Source organism: Ambystoma mexicanum, chromosome 6p (assembly GCF_040938575.1).
Source record: "Ambystoma mexicanum isolate Mex_15411 chromosome 6p, UKY_AmexF1_1, whole genome shotgun sequence".
NCBI classification, from domain to species: domain Eukaryota; kingdom Metazoa; phylum Chordata; class Amphibia; order Caudata; family Ambystomatidae; genus Ambystoma; species Ambystoma mexicanum.
Window position 1 is genome coordinate 613,581,007 of NC_090935.1, and position 24,432 is coordinate 613,605,438.

General features: G+C 49.3%; 1 protein-coding gene across 6 annotated transcripts in view; it reads right to left on the minus strand.

Moving 5' to 3' along the window:
• POLK (DNA polymerase kappa) overlaps positions 1-24,432 on the minus strand; it is a 1,714,815-nt gene that overhangs the window by 798,200 nt on the left and 892,183 nt on the right. The gene's annotated exons all lie outside the window — the stretch shown is intronic.

Sequence of the window (24,432 nt, forward strand, 5' to 3'; positions counted from 1 at the left end):
CTTAATTTCGTTAGGTAGGGAAATCCCACCTTAGTATATGGTACATTAGGCCTTACCCCAGCATGAAATTTGAGTTAAAAAATACATTTGGTTTGACCTTTGAATCTGTTGTCTGTGTCTTGCTTCGTGATGCCTTCACATGCCTTAAAATGGAAGAAAAAAGATGCTGGGAAGACATGAGGCAGAGTCCCAACGGATAAGGGTAAACCAAAACATGTGCAATCTGCATGAAATTCAGGCACTGCAAAAAAATCCAATATAACCACAGCAAATTGTAACCTCTCTGAAAGTGTTGTGTACTAGATATTTGTCAATACGACCTTACAAGGGGAACGGTTTGACCAATACAAAGTAACAAAAGGAAGTCAAGGGGCCTTCTTTGCCCTCTGGGGGGCACCCCTGAAGCTTAAACGTGTCCTACGTAAAGATTATCAAGAACTAAAGATTATCAAGAGCTTAAGGTACGGCAAAGACATAGGCTCAGGACCACGGAAGTGCACAAGATCCTAGCCAGTGCTTTATCCATGCGTATTAGTAGGAGGATGAGTCCGAGCTCCTCAAAGAACCTATGCTAGTCTATTGCGGGTTACACAACCATGATGACACCTATGAGCTCTCAGGTTATGAACGCCGAGGAGTAACAGAGGAGGATTGTTTAGGCCAAAAAGAGACTCTTAGTGGCCTTGCAATTTGATGTATGAGAACCCAGCTGATAAAGGTAAGAAGAGGAATGTATTGGATCCTACCCTGCAAACAGTATACTTCACTTTGGGTTCAAATGGGCCTTTTATATGATGAGACTAGTGGTGTTTAGAGGCGCCAAAACAAAGTTCAACATTGTTAGTTACCTATTGCTTTGAGTAAGCCCTAGTAATAGGTAATGCTTAACATGACCTGTAGGGAGTTCAACTGGGAAAGAGAAAGAGTAGGAGGACCGCACTCAGAAGCTACAGAAATATGATATAAAATTGTGCAGTTATTTACAAAAAAAAACTGCAATTTAAACCTACTGGGAGGGATAAAGCCAATATAGAATTGCATTACCATAAGGTTGCTTCAATAAATGTACAGGGACTGAAAACACCCCATAAAACAACTGGGCTCCTTTGCATGAAGCGGGAAGGAGGGCTCCTGGATGTTATAGTTCAAGAGGGACACGTGTTGATCTGTGAGAAGCCACAGCTTAAATCTGAGCATTTTCCGAACCAGTATTTCACTACTACCGAAGAGAAGACGAGGAGGGTATTGACCCTTTACTTTAACAAACCAGATAACTGACAAAAAAGGAAGGTAATTGATCTTGATCATGGTCCAAAGTTCTCAGCCCAACCTCCCCCTCCTTGATAGGCGTTTTCCGTCTCTCATCAACTTTCTTCCTTCTCCTGCCACTCCTCCTTCTGCCACCCTTCTGGCCCCCCTGCCACCTCCAACTCTCGCTCTGCGGTCTGGCACTCCTCTGATATCTGCTACCTCCTTGAAGACCTCGACGTCATCACTCTCACTGAGACGTGGTTCACTGCCAGCTCTTGCACAAGTTTTAACACTCTTCTCCCTGAGGGTTACACAATCCTCTCTAAGCTCAGGCCTAACTGGTCCGGGGGCGGGGTGGCCCTGATCTTCACTGAGTTGGTCCCTGCTACTATCATACCCACGCAGGCTTTCAAATGCCTCGTCTGCAGGTTTGGTGTCTCTCTCATGTCCTCTCTCTGACTCCAAGCTTCTCCTCCTCGAAGCCATCAATATTCACCTCGACTCCCCTGATGCGGCCTCTGGACTCTTACGCAACCTCTGTGACTCTCTTTCCCTCTACATTCTTCCCTTTGGTCTGACACGCTCAGCGGGACATACCTTGGAAGCTCTCATCTCTTCTGACATCCCCATCTCCAAACCTCTCATTACTCTCATTACTCCTCTCTCCTGGTCTGATCATTCTCTCCTGTCCTCTCACCTGGACCTGCTGGGTCCCCTGGCTAAGCCCCCGCCCGTACTGTCAGTCTCCTTCTCCATCATTCGACCTATGAAGCGAGTGTCAGTTGCGGCTTTTGCCGCCACCTTCATTCCGCCCTCCCCCACTCCCTCCTCTGACTCTCACTCTGAAACTAACCTTCAACTCTACATGTCCAACACTCTGGACACCCTTGCCCCCGTCATGAGAACATGCCTCAAAGCGCAACTCCTGGTATGACTCTGGTATGACTCTGACCTGGCCAGTCTGAAACGCAAGTGCAGAGCACCTGCGCAGAAGTGGCAGGCTTGAGCACATCTTCTGAAAAACTGGCCTACCGCCTGCTCCAAAAACAATAGAGACTTTCCATCTGCTCGAAGAAGAGGGCCTATATCAGAGCCCGCATCTCTAGGGCCACTACTAGCACATCTCAACATTTCAAAATCTGCAAGGAACTTGCCAATCCTACTGCAATTTCCATTTCTTCTCTGCTTTCCGTGGCACTTCTCTGGCCTCTCACTTCATTACTAAAACTCAGGACATACTGTCCTCTCTCTCCTCCACACCAAACACCTCTCCCTCTCCCTTAGCCCCCCTCCCCCTTCCCTTCTACTCTCCTCTTTCTCTCCTAGATCACCTGATGAGGTTTCAAGACAAGTCTGCTCTATGAAAGTCTCATCCAAACAGGTGCTCCCCTGCTCCTCCAGAACTACCAAGGACAACCTTGTCTCACTTTCTCCAGCCTTGGAAGATTTCTGCAAACACTCCTTTGCCACTGTATCCTTGCTGTCACTCCTCAAGCACTCTCCTGTGCACCCTCAACTCAAAAAGACTTCTGCCGACCCTTCCTGTCGGGCAAACTACCGCCCTACCTTTATTACCCCCTACCTGGGCAAACTCTTGGAGAAGCTGGCCATCACCCAGCATATCCACCACACTGAATCTGTTGGTTGTCTCCACGACCACCAGTATGGCTTCAGAACTGCCAGTGGCATGGAAACTGCTCTCCTGAACACACGTGAAGACTTGCTCTGTGATCTTGATTCCAACTCTCCCTCCGTTCTCATCCTTCTTGCCGTTTCCTCTGCCTTTGATATGGTCAATCATGCCACCCTCAGAAATTGGCTCTGTGATACTCTGGGCATCACAGACCTGGCTCTGGACTGGCTGACCTCCTTCCTCTCTGAATGACCTTCCCAGGTTCAACTGGGCCCTTTCCTCTCCTCCATCTCACTCTTCACCTGTGGTGTTCCTCAGGGCTCTATGCTCTCACCTTGGCTTTTCAACATCTACCTTGCCCCCTCTATCCCATTTTATCTCTGCATTCTCACCTAACTTCCAGTGTTATGCTGACGACATGCGACTCTCCTTCAAGCTTCCCTCCTCTGCCCCCCCCCCCTTCCCCTCTCATTCCCGACTGCCTGTCTGCTGTTCAGGCATGGTGTACTGCTAAGGACCTCTGTCTTAATGCCAGTAAGACTGAGATCCTTCTCATTGGGACTCCAGCTCCCTCCTTCGCTCCTACACCCTGGCCAACCTCCATGGGCCCCTTCCCCTCCTGTGTGGCAAAAAATCTTGGTGTCATCCTCAACTTCTTTCTCTCCTTCTCTCCTCACATCACAGGCCTTGCCAAGAAGCCCCTGGCACTTGCTTAACCCTCTGGCACACCCTCCCCCTTACCCTTGAAACCACGTTGACAAATGCTAGCGTCTTCATCATCGCCCATAGTACATTGCAATAAGTCGGTGTAAATCGGGTGTGCCAGGAAATACTTGCCGCAATGCATCCGATATTTTTGATCAAATCTTATTGAAGGATGCTCCATCATGTGTGTTGTTTCCCAGAGTCCCTCCCGGTACCCCGCTTTTACCCACACATCAGCAGCCTGATCTACGATAGTAGCGACCAATAGGCTTTTGATGTCTCCTACTGCTAGGGGCACTTCAAATGCATATATCCACTTCCCCGTGCCCGCCAAAGGCACCAGCATTGCTTTTATTAGATTGTTTTTGTCCCTCTGTGCAAATGGCACATAATGAGGCCTGCCGGTCCTCTTATGTATGAAAGGCATTTGCAGTTGTGCTTTGTTCCCTTCAGTGTTCTTCCCAATTCCCTTTTTCCTTGCTACCGCCATCCGGTCAAACCTGCTTCTTAAGCGCCTATCCCATAGACCTTCCACCCTAGGGGTTAGTTCGGGTGCCTGTTCTGCCTCCTCATCCTCAAACACATCAAATATACTCCACCCGTCAGCATTATCATATCATAGGTTGTCCACCCGTTCACTTTCTTCTCCCTCTTTTTCAATATGCATGTTTTTATGGGTATATTATCTACCCTGAATAGAAAATCTCCTGATTTCCATCCATCTAGTGCCTGCTCTACCTGTCTGTCAGTTTTTACTTCGTTTTGCGCTGTTCGCAATCTATTTAATTCTGCTCTTGCCGATACTAATGCCACCTCTAAGACTTTTTTGTTCACATCGGCATGACCTGGGGAGTCTAGAGGGAAGACATATGGTGGCGGTCGGGCTGTCGATGCTGTGGACACATATGTAGGGTTAGTATAGCCTACCGCGGGGCAGGCCGTCAATGGGTATATCTGTCAAGCAGAGAAGTGCGTGAGAACTGAGTACCTGTTTTCTTGACTGTGGTTCTAGTTGGGACCGCCAGGCTGTATCCAGTGAATTGACAAGCATGTGACTTGGGGAACCAGCCTCTCCACCACCCTAATGACACAGGGTGGTGAATGGACCAACTCCCAGCTTCACGGAAGACACTCTCCTGATTAACGTGACGAAGGGACTGTGCAAGCACAGGCAGGAGAGGCCACAGTCTGATGGAAGGTTACTGGATACTGGTGAAGTCCAAAAGAGTCTTTTCCAGAGGTACGTGATCCAGTGAAGAAGCGAGATAGTCCGGGATACTTCTCAGATGAATACAAGGAAAGGCCCCCAGTCCACGGGAAGACAAGTTCCAGCAGATTCACGTAGCTGGTCAGGGATGACGAATCTGCTCGAGGTACAGTAGGTCCAAAGGATGAGGCACCAGGCAGGACCAAACAGGAAGAGGGAACCAGATCGGGGGGGAAGACCACCAAGAGTAGGGATCCCTAAGGTATGTCCCAAAACAGTGAACGAGGGCCCCAGGAAGCAAGAGGAGAAGCTGGCCCAGAAAGACCCAGGGAGAAGCCCAGGAAAGAAAGCGGGAGTCCCCAGGGAAAAGCAGGGAAAACTGAAAACCGGACCCAGGGAGGCTCAAAAACAGACAGGAGCAAGGAGGGCCCAGGCAGGTAGTAGGAGACTGGGACCAGGCAGGCAGGGAACCCACAAGGCAGGGAGAACAAAGAGCAGGTTGGTGCAAGGCAAGGCCAGGCACAGGGAAGCAGGAACCACAAGTGGCTGGAGTGAGCAACACGACCGAAGCAACCGCGTTGAGACGCGAATTGCAACTGCTCGCTGCTCCTCTTATGGGCCTGCCGGCACTCGCGAGGCCTGAAACGCAAGCCGTTTCGTTTCCGAGCGCCGGCGGACCCAGAATGAGGCTTAGAAAGGCAAGCCCTTCCCAGAGCGGAGGCCCAATCTACGGCGCATGCGCGGAACCGAGACAGTGGTTTCCCGCGCATGCGCCGCAGCCCTCTAGCACCGGCCCCAGCACCTCTCCCCCCGGCGAACGCCAAAGCGCGAAAGCGCAGGTAGATCCGCCAGGAGATGGGAGAGGGAGAGGGTGCAACGGACCCCGGTCTCCCAAAAAGTGGCGTGACACTATGCCCCCTCCCAGAAAGACCCGGAGCCCCAGGCTTCCAGGGAAATCGATCATAGAACTCGCAAACCAAACGGGGAGCATGCACATGCCGACGTGGTTCCCAAGTACGATCACAAGCCGGGTACCCCTTCCAATCAACCAATAAATGAAGCACCCCCCTGCGGTAGCGGGCATCGCAAATCTCCTGAACCTCAAATTCAGGGACCCCTTGCACAAGGACAGAGGCTGGGCGAGGGCAGGATCGGCCATAGGGATCGGCCACATAGGGTTTCAATAGGGAGACATGGAAAACAGGGTGTACGTGCCAAGAGGGAGGTAGCTGAAGACGAAAGGCCACAGAAGACAACCGTTTGGTGATTTAGAACGGACCAAAATACAGAGGAGCTAATTTGACCGGTAAATTGCGAAGTGGCAGGTTCTTGGACGACAACCAAACCCTATCCCCAACCCGAAAGTCTGGTTCCACACTCCTCTTCCTGTCAGCCTGGGCCTTCATCCGCTCCTTGGCTTCCTTCAGGATCCTGCAAGCCAATTCCTGTTGTCGTTGAATGGTTGAGACCAGGACATCAGCAGATGGAACTGTACTAGTGGGCACAGGATGAAATGGCACCAACTTGGGATGTTGACCCGCTGAGCAGAAGAACGGACTAACTCCAATAGAAGTGTGGACAGTATTGTTGTAGGATACTTCTGCAAGATCCAAGTACGACTTCCAGTTGGACTGAGTTGCGTTAGCAAAACAACGGAGATACGCCTCCAGAGTCTGATTTGTCCTTTCGGTGAGCCCGTTGGTCTGCGGGTGATACCCAGAGCTTAAAGCTTTACGAATTCCCAGATGACCACACACCTTGTTCCAGAAAGCAGAGAGAAATTGAGAACCACGATCCGAGATAATCTTTTCAGGAAGACCATGTAGGCGATAGATCTCATGGAAAAAAGCTGAAGCCATCTGCGTAGCTGTAGGGATCCTGTGAAACGGGATGAAATGAGCATATTTAGTGAAGCTATCCACCACGACCATCATACACGTAAACCCATTAGAAGGAGGTAGATCAACCACAAAATCCGTAGCTATGGTATGCCAAGGGTATGGTGCTAATTCTGTGGGTACTAGCAGTCCCAAAGGTCGTCTTCTAGAAACCTTACATTGGGCACAGACGGGACAACTCTCGATGTATTTCCGGACGTCGGTAGCCCAACCAGGCCACCAAAACTGTCGGGATATCAGCTCTCGTGTGGCTTTCACCCCTCGATGACCTCCAAGTGGTGAATCATGAAACCCATGTAAAATGCCGTCTCGAATCGTACCCTTGGGGATGTAAAGCCTCTTCCGGCAAAACAGGAGCCCGTCATGCTCAGATACCGACATTTGCCGAAGAAGGGCCGGTCTTTCAGGATCCATCCGGGTGGCATCAGCAATTGACTGTAGATGAGGTGACAACATCAACAGGAAATGGTGAGGGGAAATCAGCGGCTTATCCGAACTGGACGTTTCTTCCACTCTTTCCAATGATCGGGAGAGGGCATCCGCCTTCAAGTTGGAGGCTCCAGGAACATAGGTGACATGAAACACGAATGGTGAGAAAAAGAAGGCCCACGTAGCCTGACGGGGCGTTCGACATTGCAGCGAGCGCAGGTACTGCAGGTTACGATGATCGGTACGAACCTCTACCGAAAAACGGGCTCCAAGTAGATGATGCCTCGATTCCTCAAATGCGGTTTTGATGGCCAACAGCTCCTTTTCGATGATCGCATAATTTCTTTCGCTGGGATTCAACTTGCGTGAGAAGTAGGCCACTGGATGTTCAACAGAGATGGGGATGTAAAGCCTCTTCCGGCTTTACATCCCCATCATGGGAGAGGGAGCGGGTGCAACGGACCCCGGTCTCCCAAAAAGTGGCGTGACAATATCCCTCTCAGCTCTGTCTCTGCCCTACCCTCTCGTCCTGGCAATCGCCCTTGCTACCATCCTGTCCATCCTCCCTCTTACACTCGACTGCGTCTTCGAACATCTTCCAAAGGTCTAGGATCTCCTTCCTCCTTTGTAACTGTTTTCCCTTATATGTGGCTGCTAGGAATATGGACATATGTTCTAACACACCGTTATTGTGGGAGCCCTGCTCTGGCCACGAGCGGGGCATACCCCTCCTCTTGTCTGTCAGCCACTGCTTATGATACTTCTCAAGTCTGTCTCGATATAGCGGTAGGGCCTTACACATGTACTCTATTGGGGTTTTTACTCCCATGATAGTGGTGGTGGTGGTGGTGCTCGCGCCCTTATTGTCCTTATGGTTGTACTGATGTGATGCACACAATGTTATAGTTTGTAAAACAAAAAAACACGATTACTTTTCACCCCCTCCTTCGTGTCAAAAAATTCACACAGTGTTCCCCCTCTTCCTCTCCACACTGTTGCTCACATACTCCACACACTCAAATATACCACAAACCACAAAATTCCCCTCCTGGGCCTCCACCCTACCTACACACTACAAACACAGATAAAACAAGCTAAAATAACAAGCTAAAATAACTACTATTCCCGAGCCCTCTAATTATGCGGGGCTCCTATAGATTTCCTTTTCCTCCATTATATAGTATGAGTGGCGCCACCTTGTCCTCTGACTCGGGAGGCTCCCTACCATTACATTTTCCTGCCAGACCTACAATTTCAATATCTGCGTGTTCACACTGTTCACACTCTCCTATACATCTATCCCCTACGTGTTTTCCCTTGCAAGGCTATAATCACGTGCGCGTGTTCACCGAAAGTCCTCCGTCACAGTGGTCCAACAACACCGGCCTGCACTTCTCCTCTGAGCAGCACCCCGCTCCAAAGAGCAGACAGGAATTCTGCAAAGACGGCTCCTGTGCGGCCACTGGGAAATATGCACTTTTGGGACTGTTCGCTGTAGTTGAGCACAGCCCCTTCAGAGAGGCTGCCTGGACATCTCAGCAGGTACGGGGGCGCTGAGATCACATCGGGGTCACCAAATGAAGGCACGCCCACAAACAGTCACGCCAGAAAAAATACAACCCGCTAGGGAAAAAAAGGCCAAGAGATTCTAGCAAGGATAACAAGTTTTTAATCACACCAACAAAAAAAATAGGTATGCCATAAAAGAAGTCTGTTGCTCAAGAAGGTTCCGCTGAAAAATTATACAAGCAGACTGTTATAAGGAAAAACATCTTCATCACTGTATGAAACCCGCGGGACTGGTTGGTGAGACCATATACATGGGTGGCCTGCTCCATAGGGGATACCAGGCTGCTATTGGTCTCAGCCCCGTCCGTCCATCTTCCATCACAGTCTGCTAGATTCATCATCTCCAGGGAACCAAGGTCGAGTTTGCAGTTGATTACTATGCAAGACAATGCTACGCTATCATTATAGCTGTGCACCTGGGAGGCGCAGGGACTGGCACAAGGGGGGCTTAAGATCGCGCTGACCCACACATTCCTCACTCATTCAGTATTCACACTCTCTGCACCCAAGGCTTCCACCCTCGCTTTGGACTATAATTTATTCCACCCTGTACCTCGTATTACAAAGTTTGTCATTATGAAATAAGGTGGACTGGTCATCTTATAGATCTTTTGAAGACCATTGGCTTTATGGTTAGTAGTTTGGGGTCACATACTATGGTGGAATTCAGGGGTCTTGGACTGAGACAGTTGTGGGTATCATAACTCATGGTGGGCTGGGCGGGGGGGTTGGAGGTCTGCTTACAGCCTGGCTGCGATAAACGTGCACTTTGAGGCGCCTGGTACTGTCTTGCGGCCTTGCAAGTCACATTCCTTCTTGGGATAACACGCATTAGTTATGGAAAAAAGGAACGTTTCTATGGGAGCTAGCAGCGTGGGTGGGTCTCTCTATCATCAGCACTTGGGCCTATTCAGTTTTCTACGTTGGGCCTGTGTTTACCATGCAGCCATGCAGGGCCGAATGTTTCTACAATAGCTACAAAAATGGCGCTTACTTATATGTGCGCACTAAGTCTAAGCACCTATATTTCGTGGCATATTTTGTTTGTGCAGGCTCTCTTAGCACGGCCCCCTCCCCTTGGTACATTGCAAGTGTAGTTATGAGATTCGCCTTATTCTAAAGCGTCTTGGGGGTGGGAGAGATTCATTTCCTTCCCAACACCCTCTGCCCTGCACTTCAGTTCTCCGCACATGCACAATCCGAATGTCACAAGGCCTAGTAGGACCATTTTTGTATGCGTTGGTGTTCCCTGCCCCCCACCCCCCCCACTTTATTGCACTTTGAAACACATTGTGTATAGGCGCATTATAAGAACCCAATAAATAAATAAAATCTTCAAACTTACTTTGGCTACCCTATATGGTTCCAATGATGGTGAGAATTATTATTTCAAAACTTTTCTTCCCAGAATATAGAGAGAAGCGAAGGGAACCAAAATTCTTACTGGTGACTAACATATAATGGACAAAGACCAGGACAGATCTAGAGGGGATAAATTGGGAAGCAAACAAGCTGTGAGAGACGGAATACAAGCTTTCACCGAAATAGGCTTCATGGATACATGGAGCGAGGGAAATCAAAAGGGTAAAGCAAGGGGTTCAAGATTTCTCATTCTACTGCCATGTTCATAGGAGTTACTCCCGAACTGACTATGACATGATTGACAATCGTTTGACCATGTCTGCAGAAAGCGCAGACACAGGCCAGATAACTTTCTCAGATCACATCCCGGTATACTGTGATATAGAATTGGCCACGGAAGACCTTGCACCCTGTATGTGGAAGCTGGTCCCAGGAATGTTGAAGGATAAGATCTTTATATACCTGAGCTTGATAAAGATATTTTAGAATTCTTCCAATTTAACTGTGCCTCTGATACCCCAGTACTGCCACGCTGGGGTGCAAGGGGAACCACAATTTGTGGCCTCCTCACAGAAAAATCATCATACATTAAGAAGCTTAGGGCAAAAAAAGGAGGAAGATCTCCTCGGCAAGATCAAATAATTAGAACATACCCATAGGAAAATGTGGGTTCATGCAAAGCATTACAGAAACTCTAGTTGGCTAGCTCTCAACTATCGGCCATACTCACCAACAAAGCACAATACTTGATTCTTAGAGTAAACCACAATTATTATGAAACGGGTAATAAACCCAACAAACTGTGAGCCTTTCAACTGAAGACATGCATTAAGGAAAATGGAATAATCATGCTACATGAAAATAAGTGCATCGAAGTACAAAAATAACTCGACAAACAAATACTATTCAGAGACTTCTATAATGCTCTATATTTTACTCTTGATGAGTAAGTTGCAGTCAATATTGCCAAATCTGATCGGGGATGAACAATGTGAGCTATATGAGACAATGGACTTCTTTATGACCCTGCCGGTCCGGAAACAAGGATGCCGGTAAGGTTACCAGCACCCTTGTTTCCGGACCGGCATATTAAAGGTCTGCCTGCCGGAGCTGTTGTGCCCAACAGGTCTGACCCTGCCGGGCACAACGGCACCGGTAGGCAGACTGGTCACAGAACCACCGGCACTGTTAGCAACAGTGCCGGTGCTTCTGTGCCCCCACTCCCATAGAGTCCTGTGGGGACTTACATTTTACTGGTGTCTGACTTTCCGGGCCGCCAGGGTTGTAATCTCTCGGTGGCACCGGGAAGTCAGGCGCCAGTAAGTATTTACGGCGGGTCTGGTGGCAACCGGAAAGTAGCACTAGCAGGGTTACCACCGGAACCGGAATGAGGCCCAATTTCCATAAAACTATACGTTTTATTGATCTCACTTATAAAAGGGGAACAACTCCTGTCTTGGTCTCATTGGATGCTGATAAATCCTTTGACCGGAAAGTGTAATCTGCTCTGGGAGTTGCTGATTAGGGTCTGGATAGGGACCAACTTCCAAGATTCTGTAATGGCTCTTTTAGTCATGCAGATTGCTCAGATACATGCAAACGGATAGGTTTGAGCTATCATGGGGGGCTCAAAAGGTGTTTCCTCTGTCGCCCCTGATGTTTGCCCTGGCTGTTTAACCTTTTGCTCAAAGTATCTAACAGTCAGGAGATGCAGAGAATTAAGTATGGGGCAAAACAAACAAGCTCTCATGTTTGTATGGAATATTGTTCTGTATCTAACTAGGCCCTACAGCCTCCATTTGGCTAATTTGACAAAGCCTGTATAAAGGCCCTGTCAGGGGAGGGAGCCCTGCCCAAACAACGTGTGGTGCCCGTGCGAGTGTGTACAGGCCCCCTCCTCACCTTACCTGTGATGATGGCGGTGTCCCTGCCGCAGGTGAACACTGACGTGGGGAAGCCGCAAAGGGGCAGCAGCAGTAGGAAGACACCATGCAGCAGTGGTCCGCACGATGCGGCAAGCATCATAACAGCGGCTGCAAGAGAAAAGGATGCAGCAGGGACTGCACAAGTCTATGTGGTGTCCAGAAATAGAGGCCTTATTAATGAAACTCCCACCGGCCCACCAGGGAAATTAACATTAAAAGGCCCAACAGAAGGCCTTATCAAACGGGGACTCCACTTTACTTTCTTTGCAAGAGACGCTGCCAGAAAAGTTAGGGGGGGGGCTTACAAACCCTTTTTGAAGCTTAACTAAGCACTTCCCTTGCCAAGCCCCCTTCAGTCAGCTAAGTGATTGGACAGGGTGAGTATCCAATCCTGGGATGGGAGGGTTATTTAAGGAGGTGCAGGTGAGTTGTGCAGAGTGGGTTAGCTGGGTGAGGACAGAAGGTGGAGTAGGACATCCGAGAGACCAAATGAGGCGAAAGGAGTGCAGAGGCTATTGATGAGGGGTTCTGTGGAATGTTTGTGTTTGAGAGTAAGGAGTGTGTGAAATAGAGAAAGAGTAGAAAGTAGTAGTAGTTGGGTGTGGTGCTAGTAGCAGAAGTGGTAGCAGGTAGTAGTGGACAATAGTGAGTGGTAGCAACAGTATTGGAAGTGACAGTAGCGGGAGAGTTAGTGAGAGTAGTAGTGGCAGTAGGAAAAGTAGGAACAGCGGAGGGGAAGTTGTGGTAGAATGGAAGTAGTGGAACAGTAGAGTGGGAGTAGAAGATGCAGCAGTATTGAGGAGGAAGGAAGGAAATAGTAGCAGAGTTATTGGTAGCAGAGCAGTGTTGGAGATAGATGTTACCACTCTACTTAGTGCTCTAAGTGTGGAGGTAGAAAGGCGGAGTGCGAGAGCGGAGGGACAGTAGAAAGGAGGGAAGGTAACATCCTGGAGCCCAGTGCAGAGAAGGGTCAGAAGAGAACATGCATGCAAGAAGAACAAGTGGAACTGGGTGGAAGGAAGAACCAAGCGTATCTCCCATAGAGTACTAAGCAGGGCTAGGTATGGGACAACTAGAAGACCACAGACACCATCTTAGGGATACCTTTTCTAGCCTAAGGAAGAAATGCAGACAGTAGGGGTCAACATGCGATATTACTAACACCCCATTACGGATGCTTGGGCTACAGAGGAGGAAAAGGCCGGGATAGAAGAGTTAAGAAAGGGACAACCATAGCGCCAAAACATCCTAAGAACCCAGTAGGCCCTAACAGCTATTTTGAACGTATTCCTGTCTCCAGAGTGGTTCTTTGTGCGCGCGCTGCATCACACTAATTTGAGAGTATTTCAGGATTGAAGGAAAATCTAGTGAAGTCAGAGATCTGAATATTAATATCTCAAAAGCTCGATGGGATGTGCTGTGCTGTTGGAAATTGCCACTTTAACCAAGGTTATGGGTAAATTGAAATACCTTAGCACCAACATAACTTCCATGTCCTCAGGGTTATACAAAGCCAATATCTCTGGTTTGATAACATGTGCTCTTGGAGAATGTTAGCAATTTTCTGGTTTTGGATTACTGTGTCCAGTTATAATTAACATGTTATGAGCTTAATCTATATAGTTCAGAGCCTTCCAGTCCTGATTCCTGAGAAGACATTTAAGAACTTACAAAACAAGGTGTTGGTATTTATATGGCGAGGTGCTAAACCCTGAATATCTCAATAGATCCTCTTGTTGCTACGTAAGCTTGCAGGCTTGCATGCCCGAATATCCTGAAATATTATCAAACTGCTAAGACTATTTAGTGAATAGGTTAACCCACACTGATATAGACCTTGGAAAACCCTAGAGGATTATATGTCTGGGATCCCCTCTCTGCTATGTGCAGTAGTTGGCTCCAAAGGCTAGGCCCTTAGCAGTACACCAACCTTGGGCAACAGTCATAACTATGCATACATGAGACAAATTGGCCATGAAAACTCATCTTGAAACCTTTACTGGCTCAGCCACACCCCAATAACCCGAAATCTGCAATTCACACCCGCCCACATAGCAAATGATTTTGAGCTGTAGCTTAAGTGAGCCTGCAAGTTTGCACTCCCATCATGGAGAGAACTATTAAATCTTTCTTTGAATGTAAGCGGAGTTAGACCTTGAGGCCTATCATTTGAAATATTGCCAGCTTATACACAGGTTACTCCATAGAGAAATAAAACCCAAGGTAGCAAGGCTATTCACAGAATTTGAAAAGCTGATTTTCTCTATTCCATCCACAAGGAATCCAATTACCAAAATATACAACATGCTCACAACCCTAGCTAAGATTTCCGGCACACACATTAGCGCATGGCAAAGATTTGGGGAGAGTTAGTTGCTAGAAAATGGGAAGAGATTTAAAGACGTGCGCACATTTAATATCAGTGAATATAACACATAGAACAGATATATAAAACGATGTAGTATAGGATGCCAGATTTGCTGTTGTATTATGTACAATGGTGGGCAGACTGATTTATACACATTTGGTCACTCTTAACTGACCAGAAAGGTACTTTAGGGCAAACACCACTATTAAGTTACAGCTCAGAAACAGTACCAGTTTATAGCCAAGAAGGAACCTTAGAGCGAAACCCACAAGACTTGAGCTTACAGAGCAACTTGGAGGAAGCTACAATGGAAGTACTCGAGAGCCCCTCCCAAACCGATGAACAATGGGAAGGAAGTCAATGGATGAGTGAAAAGAAGAACTGCCTTGACTTTGCTCCAAGAAGGTATAGACCTATTCATGTGGTATACGATGAGATTTCTTAACAGCAGTACTTGCGCATTGCAAGGACCCTGTAAACAAGTTGTTCATGCCGTGCTGATGTCACAACAATGGCTAGTTCTGAGGCACTAGAGATTCAGCTGAGATTGGCTCTTAGCTGTAAAAATGCCTTTTGTAGAAAACGCAGCATCTTAACCCAAAGAAACGGGGCATAGATACAAGAGGGTTGAAAACAATGGAGATGTGACAAATACAGGGAATTTGTCACTTCTCCCTAAAGGGGACCCACCCCCTCTGGGAGTAGGTATGTGAGCCTGCTGCACAATATACTTCCTACAATACATGGAAAATGGGATCCCCATTGGCATTGAGCCTCTGGGAAAAAAAGTCACCTCACCTTACTGCTAAATCACAAGCATTCATGGTGCCTATGTGAAATGCATTCTGGGTGTGCTGAGTCATAATGGACATTCTCTTCAAGCCTCAGTGAAATCTGCACATTTTCTTCAGGCTTCAGTGAAAGCTGCATTTTAATGTGAACTCTGAATCACTAGAAAAACATGTTTTTCTCGCCTATGTTAGTGTGCATTGCTTCAAGGACTGTTTTGAATAAAGATGCCAGCTGGTGTCTGATAACGTTGTAGCGCCAAAGGAAAGTTAGGCCGTTTTTAGCACTTTCATGAGAAAGAGAAGAGTTTATCTGTTGAGGTTGCCATGGGTCATTTCGGCCGAGGATATATGGGTATTGGCAACAGATGGACTTTGAGAGTCAGAACTTTCAGGAAAAGTCTGTCCTGCATTTTTGGGAGGTTTAAAACGGAGAGCACCAGATTAGGCAGACAGAGAAAGGCTTTGGAGAAAGAGTGGACGCACTGCTTTCTGTGCCCAGTAAGGTAAAATATCTCTGCCTGCCTGTTTCAGGGATTTCCAGTGCAGTTCTGGCGAGATGAGTTTTGTGGCTGCTACTTTATCAGTGGAGTATTTTTAAGCATTCATGTATTCTTTTTACTGCATTCATTCTTTTATGTATGCTGATTCGTGAATGAACAGCCATAAAGAGCCATTTTAGATTTTAGCTATGTGTGTTATGTGGATTATCGCCTTTCAGCGTGTAATATTTCTCTTTGCATTGTGTGTGTGATGAGGGAGGTAGGAGGGGAGAAGCCGAGGGAGCCGGGCCGGACCTGAAGGAGAGCGCATGGGGGGCTGCGGAGCAGGCAGCACCTGTAACGCCACAGTCAGCACGGGTAAGGGACTCGGGGAAGGGGCAGCCGCTGACAGCGCTGATGCGGGACGCCGAGGAGGCTCTGCCACCAATGGCACTGATGTGGAACACTGGGGGAGTGCCGTGGACAACGGAGACGCCTTGTCGGCATTCCGTACCGGGGCCGCCTGCACTGCCGCAGCGCCGACCCCTCTCGCATTGGCCAGGGGCACTGGCGCTGCGGCAGGGCAGTCCACCAGAACCCCGTACAAGCGGGATACGGGTCGGCACCTTACCCTCCAGCGTGGAGCGGCGGCCAAGCCTGGGGACACGAGGGCCGGGCTCGGGCCAACCCCTCCGCATCGGAGGGGTGCATAATACCAAGAAGGACACAGTCTGGGGAACAAGCCAATACACCCTCTCCTTACCTGGATTGTACGCCGACGCGAGACAGCCCACAGGGCAAGCTGTATATGGAGCACAGTGTTGGGTGGGCAGAGCCTGCAGAGAGCACGCACGCCAGGCATCGCTCAGGTGCAACGGCAGCAGGGGAGGAGGGAGAAGCGTGGAGGGAGGTCTGGGACCAACCATCAGAAGGAAGGGAAGGGGAGGGGGAAAGGCAGCTCAATTTCTAGAGGGAGGGCGCCTTGAAGCTACACCAATCAGAAGGGGGGGGGGGGGAAGAGTCCCTGGTTGGCCCTTTTGTAAACCTGGGACCAAGTATAAAAGGGACTGACCTAATGGGGGTGTAGTTGCTTTTTACAGGGAGAAGGAGAGGAGTGTGTAAGCAACTGGTGGGCCTATCCGGATCCAAGTGAATAGGAGGCATATTACAAGGAGCTCAATTCCTGGCTGTACCCCACCGTGAAGGAACTGTGGGACGTCCGGGACAACCTTATTGGTTAACACTGAACATTAACCCATGCATAAATAAAGTTCTCTCAGCATCAACCCTGACTCCTGTCCTGATTATCACAAGTGGCGTAGTCAGCAGGATCAGGAGAATGCCATGGAGAAAATAATTCAAACGCTGTCTGAGGGGCAACAACAATTACAACAGCTCCTCCAATTACAGGCCCAGCAGGCGGTTGCTGATCGCCAGGCCTTCAAACAGGCAATCCAAATGCAGGGTACCCTTTAGTCCACAGCTCAGGATAAACATCAAGAGAGCATCCGGCACCTAACAGATGCGGTGACCAGCTCCCAAAAACCAACCTATGGTCCCCTCCGCCGTATTGAGAAGTTTAAGGAAGGTGAAGAGCCCGCTTTCTTTTTGACAACATTCGAGAGAATAGCTCGAAACGCTCAATGGCCTGCAGACCGCTGGTATCGGGCATAATGCAAGGAGCTTACCAAGCGGTAAACCCAAATGGAACCACCCCCATGCTGAAATTAAGAAGGTGGTATTAGACCGATTGGGTCTAGATGAGGAAGCCTACAGGATGAGGCTACGGGACACTAGACTTAAACCTGGGGAAAACCCCTGTCAACTCTACTACTGTGTCAAAGATCTCATAGAGAAATGGCTACAAGTGATGCGCCCAGGTGTATAGGATGTATTGGATAAGGTCACCCTGGAACAGTTCATCAAGGCCCTTCCCCCCCAATGCAAAGGTGGGTCCGGCAACATCACCGAACCACCTTATCAGAGGCTGTGGACATAGCGTCTGCCTACCAAAAGGCTGGGGGAGCGAGCAAACCCTTTGGAACTGGCCCATCCAACCGCAACCCGATAACCCTTACGGAAACGGTCGTAGCCAAGGGACCTAGAGGGGTTTTGCCGAGATGGAGATCTATGGAGGAACGCCAGATGAGAAAAAGACCAGCCCCGAAAGGCCGGTCAACCACGTTGCCTACAGGATTCCGGCAACCACACTGTTATGACTGTGGCGAATGGGGCCATATAGCCCGGTTTTGCCCCAGAAGAAGAGGCACAGAAACGATGGAAATCGGATTCATGAAGGCGGAACAGGAGCCATGGTACTGGTGACCCTACAACATGGACGTACGAGTGGACGGGATCCCAGCAAGAGCCTTACTCGACAGCGGAAGCAGGCAGACGGCCATACTACCAACCGTAAGTGACTCGCCTTACCTCTCTAATGTTCAAATTCCGATACGATGCATACACAGGGACGTAAAGGCATACCCCATGAAAACTCTAGAGGTGGGCCCTAACATTACAGAGATGAGAGCTGCCGTCCTCCCTTCCTTGCCCACCCCAGTTGTTATTGGAACCGATCTATCCCACTTCCAACAGGTTCTAAATGCCATGGACCAGGTATGGTGGGACGAAGCACCCTTTTCCCCGAGAACCAATACCACCCGGCACCCAGGGCCGTAAGAAAACCGGTACAGAAAGAAGGGAAGGCTTACTTGCTAAATTTGAGTCCATGTATGTCACACAACGGGTAGCATGGAACCCCGCGGATCATGAAGAATCCATCTGGGGAGAAACCCTAACAGACCCCACATTAAAAGTGGCTCGCAAAAGAGCCATCATAGGCGAGGATCCAGACCTCACCAAGGGAACAGGCTTTACCTCTAGACAGGGGCTATTATATCGAGTCTACCAGACAGAGGAAGGAATACAAAGGGAGCATTTACTCCTACCCAAAGCCCATCATGGGATTATCCTCCAACTGGCACATAATCACCCATGCGGGGGCCACATGGCCTCCCTTAAAACACAGCAGAATATCTTAAAAAGATTCTACTGGCCAGGCATCTATGGAGAAGTGGCGAAATTCTGCAAGGAGTGCAAGACTTGCCAGCTGACGAGTGGGGAGAAGCCAGCCAAAGCTCCATTACAGCGGATGCCGCTGATCACCATACCCTTCCAACGAATCGGTATGGATCTGGTAGGCCCCCTAGAACCAGCCAGTAGAGGTTAGCGGTACTTATTGGTTATTGTGGATTATGCCACCAGATACCCTGAGGCCTTTCCCCTAAAGGGAACATCCGCCAACCAGATATGCGATCAACTCATCCCTTTTTTTTCACGGGTGGGCCTGCCCACCGAAATCCTTACTGATCAGGGCACAAACTTTATGTCGTCTATCATGTGACAAGTCTGTGAAAGGCTACAGATCAGACAGTTGCGCACCTCTGTCTACCACCCCCAGACGGATGGTTTGGTGGAGAGGTATAATCAAACCATAAAGAAAATGATGAAAAGAGTGGTAGAACCCGAGGGAAAGGACTGGGATAGAGTCATACCTCTGATCCTAATGGTGCTGAGGGACACGCCCCAATCCTCGACTGGGTTCTCACCGTTTGAGCTGCTGTTTGGGAGACAGCCTTGAACCATTCTAGATCTGGTCAAGGAAGACTGGGAGAACAACAAGGAAACATCCCTAACCGAATACGCCGAAGAACTACGGGAACATCTGTCCACCTTGAGAACAATGGCTGAGACCCATCTGGGTCTAGCAAAAGACCAGCAAGAGAGGGCGTATAACAAGGGAAGCTGTCTAAGGAAGTTAGAGCCAGGGGAGAGGGCGCTAGTCTTGTTACCCACCAGCATCAACAAGTTGTTAGCTCGATGGAGAGGTCCGTATGTGGTAAAGGACATAGTGGACCAGCCCGATCGGACCCCTACCTATAAGATTTACCATATCAATCTACTAAAGAAATAGACAGAAACCGCCCCGATTGATGTTCTGGCCGCTCACGGGAGTTGTGTGAATCCCACACCCAACCAGTTGGATGCAGTACAATGGGGCGGATTCCTGATGGCAAATATGAAGAGAGAGATCCAAGAAAGGCTCAAACCCCATAGTGAAGCCTTCTCCCCATTACCTGGTAGGACCAACCTCGTAGAGCATCGGATCGAAACCCAACTCGGGCAGATAGTCCGGCTATGACCTTACAGGATCCCGGAGGCCCAGCGATTGGTCATAAAGAGGGAAATAGAAGATATGATTAGTTTGGACATCATTGACCCTCAATCAGTGCTTGGTGTTGCCCCATCGTACTCGTGCCCAAACCGGACTGGGCTGTCCGATTTTGCATGGACTACCGACAGCTCAATGCGATCTCACAGTGGGAAGCCTACCCCATGGCTAGAATGGATGAACTACTAGAAAGGCTTGGTTCTGCCCACTACCTTAGCACCCTAGACCTCACCAAGGGGTACTGGCAGATCCCACTCCAGAAATCTGACAAGGAGAAGACAGCCTTCGCCACACCTCAGGGGCTTTTTCAGTACAAGATTCTGCCCTTTGGGTTACATGGGGCTCTGGCCACTTTTCAGAGACTAATGGATGTTCTTCTGCAACCACAAGACCAGTACGCCGGAGCGTATCTCCATGATATCTTGGTATACAGTGCATCATGGAACGAACACCTGGTTCACCTACAGGAAGTGGTATGCACCCTGACCCGGGCCGGACTCCACATTAATCCGAAAAAAACGGTCCTGGGGGCCAGAGAAACCAAATACCCGGGTCATGTCGTGGGTGGTGGTGTGATCAAACCCCAGGTATCGAAGATTGAGGCGATTCAGGACATACCGGTTCCGGCCACCAGAAAGCAAATAAGGGCATTTATTGGGTTTATAGGGTACTATAGACATTTTATACCCAACTTCTCTGACCTCGCAGCACCTTTGACCGATGTCTTGAAGAATGCAAGATCCCCGAACCTAGCAGATAACCCTGCGGCTCTCAGGCCAGTCGAGTGTTTGAAATACAGCATTTCCACGCATCCGGTGTTACTACGCCCTGATTTCCAGAAACATTTCTACCTGCAGACGGACGCCTCAGGCCTGGGGTTAGGTGCTGTCTTGACACAGGATATCGATGGCTTTCTGAGGCCTGTGTGTTTTGTGAGCCGGAAGCTTCTCCCGCATGAAATCGGGTATTCAACAATAGAGAAGGAGTGCCTTGCAATCAAGTGGGCAGTGGAGACCCTGCGTTATTATTTGCTGGGACGAAGATTTACGTTGTATACTGATCACGCTCCGTTGCAATGGCTAGCTAGGCACAAAGACACAAACCAGCGGGTGTTGCGTTGGTTCTTGTCTCTCCAGCCCTTCGACTTTGTCATCCTTCATAGGCCTGCCAGCTTTCAGTTGGTGGCGGACTACCTGTCTAGGTGCTCGATCCGGCCCGATCGGCCTGGATCTGTGGTGGGGGTATGTGCGGAGGGAGGTAGGAGGGGAGACGCTGAGGGAGCCGGGCCAGACCTGAAGCAGGGTGCATGGGGGGCTGCGGAGCAGGCAGCGCCTGTAACGCTACAGTCAGCACGAGTAAGGGACTCGGGGAAGGGGCAGCCGCTGACAGCGCTGATGCGGGACACCGAGGATGCGCCGCCACCAACGGCACTGATGTGGAACACTGGGGGAGTGCCGCGGACAATGGAGACGCCTTGGCGGCATTCCGTACCGGGGCCGCCAGCACTGCCACAGTGCCGACCCCTCTCGCATTGGCCAGGGGCACTGGCGCTGCGGCTGGGCAGTCCATCAGAACCCCATACAGGCGGGATATGGGTCGGCACCTTACCCTTCGGCGTGGAGCGGCGGCCAAGCCTGGGGACACGAGGGCCGGGCTCGGGCCAGCCCCTCCGCTTCGGAGGGGTGCATAATACCAGGGAGGACACAGTCCGGGGAACAGGCCAATACACCCCCCTCCTTACCTGGATTGTACGCCGACGCGGGACAGCCCACGGGGCAAGCTGCCTATGGAGCACAGTGTTGGGTGGGCGGAGCCTGCAGAGAGCGCGCACGCCAGGCAGCGCTCAGGTGCAACGGCAGCAGGGGAGGAGGGAGAAGCGTGGAGGGAGGTCTGGGACCAACCATCAGAAGGAAGGGAAGGGGAGGGGGAAAGGCAGCTCCATTTCTAAAGGGAGGGCACATTGAAGCTACGCCAATCAGAAGGGGGGGAAGAGTCCCTGATTGGCCCTTTTGTAAACCTGGGACAAAGTATAAAAAGGACTAGCCTAATGGAGGTGTAGTTGCTTTTTACAGGGAGAAAGAGAGCAGTGTGGAAGCAACTGGTGGACCTATCCGGGTCCGAGTGAATAGGAGGCATATTACAAGGAACTCAATTCCTGGCTGTACCCCACCGTGAAGGAACTGTGGGACTTCCGGGACAACCTTATTGGTTAACACTGAACATTAACCCGTGCATAAATAAAGTTCTCTCAGCATCAACCCCGACTCCTGTCCTGATTATCACAGTGTGCTATGGCTGTGAAAAAAGATTACTGTGCACTAATGAGAAGCAAAACATATGGCGCTGTGAGCATTGGGGTTGCCTTGTTATGTAATGTTCCAGGCATCTTGGAAAATGTGAAGGTACATTGAAAAGCAACATTTTTTTTGCTCTTTCTTTGAAGTGAGACCCTTGCTTTGTTAATTGCCGTTCAGGCAGCGGTGAATAAGTTATTGTGCATAGATCATTATGAAATATTGCAAATATGAATACCCTTTTGAAGAAGAGATTTAAGATGTCTTATGTGGGCATTATTTGCCTTAGTGTTGTTATTCCTGGCTGGGCGAAGGGCCCATATGATAAAGTGGCAAAGGTATGGCCATGCAGTGCTGGGCTGTGTGAGCATTGGGAGGAAGGTTTGGGCATGGCTGGGCACGCTGAGATAATTACTTGTTAACAACAGGTCCATGTGGAAAAAGGGAAAGAATTCACAGTTCTTGGGAAATGTGGGTGGATTCTTTTGCATGCATATAGAAAATTCACCAGAGGGATGTTGAATTAAGAGAGGACGTTTTGCGCTTAGCTGCTGAGAAGCACATTTCACTGATGCAGCAATTACAATTAAAAATCTGGCATGATAAAGCACAGAAATATCAAGAAGTTGCTGAAAGGGCGGCTTTTAGAGTTGCTCGAAATAAATATAGAAAGCGTTGTGGCAGTGTCAACAACAGGAAAGTTGCTGCCGTGATTGCCACTGCAGGGGCACATTAGGATCCTGATAAATGGGATGGTGATATTTGGATTTCTACTGACTCAGAGTGTAGCCCAGAGGGGAGAGCAGAATCTGAATTAAAACAGGATGAAAAGGATGTAACTGCTAAGCCAGGAATAGCCCCTACCCCCATAATCCAGGGGTGGAAGGAGGTTGTAGATTTGACCACACTGGAAGATTACACAAAACAGGAGGTTGGTGAGATTTTACTCGTTTGAGGCAGAAGTCAGGGGAACCTTTATTCACCTTGATGGTGCCAACGTATGATGGGTGCTGGGAGCCTGTTAGTTGATTCCACAGATTCCCCACGCTTCCTGTCTCTGTCCAGTGACACCTTTATACTAGAAGCATTGTGGGCTTGGCCTCCTCCAGATGTGAATGGCCAACCTTCGCAGGTATCTCTATTGCACCTAGCAGCCCAAGGGTGTAACCGCAAATATCCTATCACCAAGGATTGGCCCACTGAGGAAAATAAGTGGTATACATTGAAGGAGACAGTTCAAAAAATCAGAGAACATGCTATGAAGGAAGCAGTTCATATAGATGAGCCGGTACATATGTGGGTGATGTGAGAAACCTGAAGGTATTTCACCCGCATGTCCCTGGGGATCTGTCATCCAAGTGGCCATGATGGCCATCACTTGTGGATCCAGTTCCTGGGGATGGACCAGTGTGAGAGGATCATTTGGATGAGGGATCTTAGGAGAGTGGAAGCGGGACAACGGACGGTGAGATACGGGTGAGATACGATATCCCCTTCCCTGTAACACCCTTTCCCCATCCTACGAAGTAGGATACCTAGGAACTCACCGACCCCCAAACATCTTTCCAGATACAAACACGGTCTCATGGACAGCTCACTGTGAGCGAAAACGAACTAACACCAGAGCTGTATACCTGACATATCCCAATACTATGGTCAGTCAACATCAGGCAAATACTGATCATTTCGCACACCTGACTTCCATCACACTTCCCCACACAGAAAAAAGGCAGAGCACGAAAGCACACTCGAAGCAAGACAAAGCACATCAGGAAACAGCGGTTCCAAGATGGCAGTTTAATACGAGGAGAAAGACAGTGAGTCCAGAGAGGGTTGCAATGAGAGAAGTGCCCTTGACCTTTTCAGAGCGTTACTTTAGCAAACCTTGGAAAGTAAGAAACCTAAGACGGTGAACTAAGGATGAACAAACCTGCATTGTGTGTCAGAGGTACCCGGGGCACTCCCGCATCGATAAACAAGGCGGGGAGGAGCGGCTGCCACTATGGTACTGTCCTTGGCTCAGAAAACAAAGCAGCGCCAGTAAAGACAGCCCAGCCGGAGAGACTGATACCAAACCAGCCTGTGCTTGCAAGCAGCAACATTGTATGAAGAAATCTAAAGAGAATAACGTGTGACACGTATGTGACAAACAACGCGAATATAATTGAAAACCAGAGGAGTGATTGAACTTTGTCTGTGGTATCTTATTTTGCCTCCCAGAGTGGTCCAGCGCCACGTGGGTGCTCACTCGAAGGTCTCTAGCAAACTAATCGTCCGTGCACACTAACTC